The sequence below is a fragment of the Equus quagga genome, chromosome 1 (assembly GCF_021613505.1).
Source record: "Equus quagga isolate Etosha38 chromosome 1, UCLA_HA_Equagga_1.0, whole genome shotgun sequence".
Taxonomy (NCBI): domain Eukaryota; kingdom Metazoa; phylum Chordata; class Mammalia; order Perissodactyla; family Equidae; genus Equus; species Equus quagga.
Genome location: NC_060267.1, coordinates 177,144,496 through 177,151,016, shown reverse-complemented (window position 1 = coordinate 177,151,016; position 6,521 = coordinate 177,144,496). Strand labels below are relative to the sequence as shown.

Here is a 6,521-nt window from a genome sequence, read left to right as displayed (position 1 = left end):
CTTTTTTGTTTCAATGTAGTTTATTTCTGCTCTTATTTTTATTATTTCCCTCCTTCTACTGACTCTGGGATTTGTTTGTTCTTCTTTTTCTAGTTCTGTTAGGTGTCGTTTGAGGTTGCTTATGTGAGCTTTTTCTTGTTTAGTGAGGTGAGCCTGTATTGCAATGAATTTCCCTCTTAGGACTGCTTTTGCTGCATCCCAAATGATTTGGTATGTCGTGTTCTCATTTAAAAATATGAAACACTTCACGAATTTGCATGTCATCCTTGCGGAGGGGCCATGCTAATCTTCTCTGTGTCGTTCCAATTTTAGTATATGTGCTGCCGAAGCTAGCACTTGAGGATTTTAACATTACTAATTCCCTACCTCCAGAATGCTGACAATCTACTGAGGGATCATTATAACGCAATATAGTAAATTCAATTACATACACACACAGTATTGTGTGCAAACTGATAAAGGATACTCACCCAGCTGCAAACTTTAGGGAAGGCTTCCTACAGAATCAAAGAATCTAAATGTAAAGAACCAAATTCAGACCGACCTTCTCAACATCTCACTGATTCGACTTCTGCCTTCTGCTGGCTCTTCAATTTGATATAATACTGTCCACCGAGGACATAACCAAGTCTGTAAGGAAAGACGAGCAATGTGAGAACGGGCATTCCTGCCATCCGTTGCCAGTCCCATCCCCAGTCACCATCCACTGAAAGCACTAACAAAAGACAAAACTCTTTCAAGAAGAAACATCTGAATTCGGGGTATAAACCAAATAAGATGTCACATGTATGCTACAAAATTGAAGAATTTGTTCTAGGTGAAATGCATATGGGACTAAATAATATTAAGACTCTGAGAAAAGCAGTTTACTTACCTGGAGGTTGTTGCTGCAGGAGATGACGAAGTAAGGGTACTGGCAAACGCATCAATAACTCTCAACATGTTCTGAGAGCAAGCCAAAGACGAGGGAGGCTATGGAAGAAAGGTATCCACTACACTCGGAATTTCGTTTGGGGTTTTTTTGGCAATCAAGAAAAGATTTGTGCATTGGCAAATCCATGGACAACTGTGGTCCATTCCAAGTGGATTTACTGAAAAAAATACATTTTTCATGAACTGATAAATTCTGTGCACTACAAACTATGTTTTTTCACATCTTGTTAAGACTATTTATTTAGAGCAGTTTTAGGTTCACAGCAATGTTGAAAGAAAGGTTCAGAGACTTCCTATATACTCCCTGCCCCTATACATGCATAGTCTCCCCCATTATCAGCATCCCCCACCAGAATTGTACATTTGTTACAATTTATATTGACACATCATAATAATCCAAAATCCATAATTCACATCAAGGCTCATTTTTGGTATTGTACATTCCATAGGTTTGGACAAATGTGTAACATTTTGTTAACATTTTGTTGGACATGTATCCATCATTATGGTAATACCAGAGTGTTTTCACTACCCTAAAAATCCTCTGTGCTTTGCCTATTCATACCTCACCCCACCCACACCCCAAACTCCTGACAACTACTGACATTCTTACTGTCTCCATAGTTTTGCCTTTTCTAGAATGTTAGATAGTTGGAATCATACAGTATGTAGCCTTTTCAAATTGGCTTCTTTCATTTAGTTATATACATTTAGTTCCTTCATGTCTTTTCATGGCTTAATAAGCCATCTTTTTTAGCACTGAATTATATTCCATTGTCTAGATACACCAGTTTATTTGTCCATTTATCTACTGAAGGACATGTTTGGTGCTTCCAAGTTTTGGCATTTATAAATAAAACTGACATAAATATCCATGTCGCATTTTTACGTATAAATAAGCTTTCAATTCCTTTGGGTAAATATGAAGGAGCACAATTGCTGGATCATATTGTAAGAGTATTTTTCATTTTATAAGAAACAGCCCAAGAGTCTTCCAAAGTGCCTATAGCATTTTGCATTCCCACCAAATGATTGAGAGTTCCTATGGCTCCACATCTTCACCAGCATTTGGTGTTGTCAGTGTTCTAAATTTTGTCTGTTCTCATAGACGTATAGTGGTATCTCACTGTTGTCTTAATCTGCATTTCCTTAATGACATATGATGCGGATTATCCTTTTATATGCTCTTTGTCATCTGTATATCTTCTTTGAGGAGGTTTCTATTAAGGACTTTGGCCCATTTTTTAATCAAGTTGTTTGCTTTCTGACCCTTGAGTTTTGTAACTTCTTTGTGTATTTTTGGATTGTAGCCCTTTATTAGGTGTGTTTTTTGCAAATATATTTTCCCAGTCTGTGTCTTCTCATTCATTTGACACTTTCTTTTACAGAGCAGAAGTTTTTAATTTTAATGAAGTCCAGATGATCAATCTTTTTTTCGTGAATTGTATCTTCTAGGAGTTTTATACTTTCAGATTAGACATTTATTACTGTGATTGATTTTGAGTTAATTTTGTGACAGATGTAAGATCTGTGTCTAGATTCATTTTTTTGCATATGGGGGGGATGTCCAGTTGTCCCAGCACCATTTGTTGAAAAGACTATCCTTGCTCCCTTGTATTGCCTTTACTCCTTTGTCAAAGATCAGTTGACAGTATTTATGGAAGTGTATTTCTGGAGTATTATGTTCCACTGATCTATTTGTCTTTCTTCTGCCAGTACCACACTGTGTTGATCAGTATTGCTTTACACTAAGTATTGAAGTTAGGTAGTGTCAGTCTTGCACCTCTGTTCTTCTTCAATATTCTGTTGGCTGTTCTGAGTCTTTGCCTCTCCATGCAAACTTTCGAATGATTTTTGTCAATGTTCATAAAACAACTTGCTGGGTTTTTAATTGAGATTGCATTGAATTTATAGATCAAGTTAGGAAGAACTGACCTCTTAACAATATTGAGTCTTCCTATCCATGGATATAGAATACCTCTCCATTTATTTAGTTCTTGTTTGATTTAATTTAGCAGAGTTTTGTAGTTTTCTCCATATAGGTCTTGTACATATTTTATTAGATTTATATCTAAGTATTTTATTTTGGAGGAACTAATGTGAACGGTATTGTGATTTTAATTTGAAATTCCACTTGTTGATTGCTGGTACACAGGAAAGTGATTGACTTTTGCATGTTAACCTTGTATCCTGCAACAGTGCTATAATTGCTTATCTGTTACAGGAGTTACAGGAGTTATTTTGCTGATTCTTTTGGATTTTCTATGTAGATGATCATGTCATCTATGAATAAAGACAGTTTTATATCTTCTTTCTCAATCCATATACATTTTATTTCCTTTCCTTGTCTTAGTGCATTAGCTAGTACCTTCAGTATGATGTTGAAGAGGAGTGCTGAGAGAGGACATCCTTGCCTTGTACCTGACCTTAGGGGAAAGCTTCAGGTTTCTCATCATTAAGCCTGGTGGTTTTTTGTAGTTATTTTTTATCAAGTTAAAGAAATTCCCCTTTATTCCTAGTTTACTGACAATTTTTATCTTGAATGGGTATGGCTTTTATCAATGAATTTTCTGCACCTTTTGATATGATCATGAAATTTTTCTTTCTTAGCCTATTGATGTGATGGATTACATTATTTGATTTTTGAATGTTGAATCAGCATCACATATCTGGGATAAATCCCACTTGACCATGGTATATAAATGTTTTTATCCATTGTTGGATTTGATTTGCTAACATTTTGTTGAGGACTTTTCCATCTATCTTCATGGGAGACATTGGTCTATAGTATTTTCTTGTAATGCCTTTGGTTTTGGTAGTAAGTTAATGCTGGCTTCATAAAATGACTCAGGAAGTACTGCCACTTCTTCTATCCTCTGAAAGAGATTGTAGAGAATGGGTGTTAATTTCTTCCTTAAACGTTTGATAGAATTCACCAGTGAACCCATCTGGGACTAATACTTTCCATTTTGGAAGTTTATTAGTTATTGATTCAATTTCTTTAATAGATATAGGCTTATTCAGATTCTATTTCTTCTTGTGTGAGTTTTGGCTAATTGTATTTTTCAAAGAATTGGTCCACTCCATCTAGGTTATAAAACTGTGGGTATAAGGTTTTTCATAGTATTCCTCTGTTACCCTTTAAGGCCTTTTGTCCTCCTCTCATGGATCCAAGAAGAGATGCCAATTTTTCAGTCTGTTCAGCTCTTTATTTGTTGTTAGGATGGAGCGGTGACTTCTAAGGTCCCTACATGTGGATCTGGAAACCAGAAGTCCTATTGATCAATTTTTTGAAGTTTTAAATAAACTTTTTAGTATTTTCATTAGAATTTTATAACATTTTTAATGTTTTCAAGAACTTATCCTTCTTTTAGATTTTTGGTTTGGGAAACTCATATTTATTATTCTTGGAGATATCTGCTTCTCAAAAAATATTTTGACTTCATTTAGCTTTTTAAAATTTCTACCAATTATATCTGTTATAAAAACTTGCATTCAGACAAAATAATTTTTGTCAGAAATAAAAGTTTTAAAATTCATTAAATACCAGCAAACAAATATAATAGGTATAATTAAATAGAAATGGATGGTAATTTTAAGGTCTAAAAAGTAGGTAAAAATATTAAAACATAAAAAATGTGTGACCGTATCTTAGTGCATAAGGTTAACAAAGTTCCCTCAGATGATAAAAATGAAACAAAACACTAATGACACAAAAGAATTGCAAATAATCTTTTTCTATACACTGATTCTTTTGAGTTATATTCTCTTTTAACCACTTTGATCCAAACAAATTGCTTTAAAAGAAATGATGCATTTCCAAGACAGCTACAGCAATAAGAAGTCTGTGGAATTCTGGCTTTTCCCATACGTGAGATTTCCCTAAAATAGAAGGCCACTGCTTGACATCAGAAGGTAACCTTGACAGGTCTCAGGTAGACATTAACAAAGGAAAAGCTATAAGATATGATGGTTTATGGGCCTATCTTTTTTTAATCAATATTTATATTCCCCAGTCTTCTGGAAAGCAAGAATTATGTCTACTTTTGTCATTATTGTATACATTGGAGTCTAACACACTATTTAACATGTGGTAGGGGCTTAATATAGATTTTCAAATGAATGAACTTTATACGTTGATGACAGCTGCCTTCTTCTTTATATATGAGTAATGAAAATCCCATTCAGTTCATATCTGCTTTCTGCAGAACGCTGTTGCTTTCAGGTTTGAGAAAAGGGAGACAGAGAGAGGCGGTGAAGGAAAATGACTTCAGGAGGGGTGTGTCCCTCCTGTTGATGAAAAGGTTTAATCAGGAGCTCTACATCACATTGTCTTAAGGGACGCCCTGTTCTTTTTCTTTGTGTGAAAGAGGACATCCCAAAGCAGCCAGCATGTGTATGAACGTACATGTCCTGTAGCTAATTCTATATTGTTTGTGGACTTACAACCGAGAGGGAGATGCAAGCCATCAAAATAATTTGAAGACTTCACCCCAAGCGTGGGGCTTTTTTTTTTTTTATCAGCCTCCATGGTCTATGTGGGGACCACTGCATAATGATGGAAATAGACACACTTTTCTAAGGATAGATATTACAAAGAACCCCACACTTGAAATATTACTTTGAGTTGAATATGTTCATCCTAGCCCAATAGAGAAACAGAGGAAAAACTGTTTCGAGCATTTTTCCCCTAAAATTCACCCAAATCAGATAACCAATTGGGGAAATCATGTATGAAAAAATTCCCTGTGCCAATTTTCTATTTCACTCATTATAGTCAGAAATTAATTTGATTGTTTTGAAAATTATTATGCAAATACACAACTTATTCAATGATTGAATCTAAGCTCAGGATAAGAAAATGCATTTTTCTCTTATGGAAGGTGTCTGTAGATAGAATCATTCATTGATACAAAGGAGGCATTAGGGCTTAACAGCTTGAAGTCTTCATATTAAAGGATTTGAACAAGCGTATGTTTATGATCAGATTATTATGAAAGAGATAGACTGCTTCTGAGGGATAAATTTGAGTCTATGATCCCAGTATAATTGGCACCAGCACTCCGAAGTCCACAGGCACTCCAAATTCGATGCATCCAGTGCTAAACTCGTTTTTACTTTCTCTCTCTCCCCACTTACTCTATTGTTACTAGTATGGTCTATATCTCAAGGAATGTCAACACCAATCACCCAGTCTCCCAAGCCAGGAAAATGAGAGATACTCTATCATTCCTCTCTCTGAACCTCCACACTAAATCTGTCAAAGTGACCAGTTCTTCCTCTCTCTTCTGTCTCTCACGTGTACCCCTTTCTCTCCAGTCTTCAGACAACATCTATGTTTCAATATTCATCATCGTTCTCTGAATTTCTCTAACAGTGTCCACACCTGTGTCCCTAATTTCAGTCCTGGTCATTTCTGACTGATTCTTTCACAGTACCTGAAGATATCTTTTTAAAATGCAAATTACAAACCACTTTCCTGCTTAAAACCATTCACTAACCTCCATGGCTTCCAGAATAAAACCAAGCTCTGTCCCATAACACCCTGGTTTCCGTATGTGCCTTTTCTTAGATTGCTAGTTTTATCA

At 35.4% G+C, this 6,521-nt stretch overlaps 1 non-coding gene across 1 annotated transcript; it reads right to left on the bottom strand.

Annotated features, from left to right (window-relative positions):
* Nucleotides 1-229: 229 nt before the first annotated feature.
* Nucleotides 230-336, bottom strand: LOC124231477 (U6 spliceosomal RNA). Its single transcript, XR_006886541.1, has one exon. It is a non-coding gene; the product is annotated as a U6 spliceosomal RNA (small nuclear RNA).
* Between the last annotated feature and the right edge of the window lie 6,185 nt (nt 337-6,521).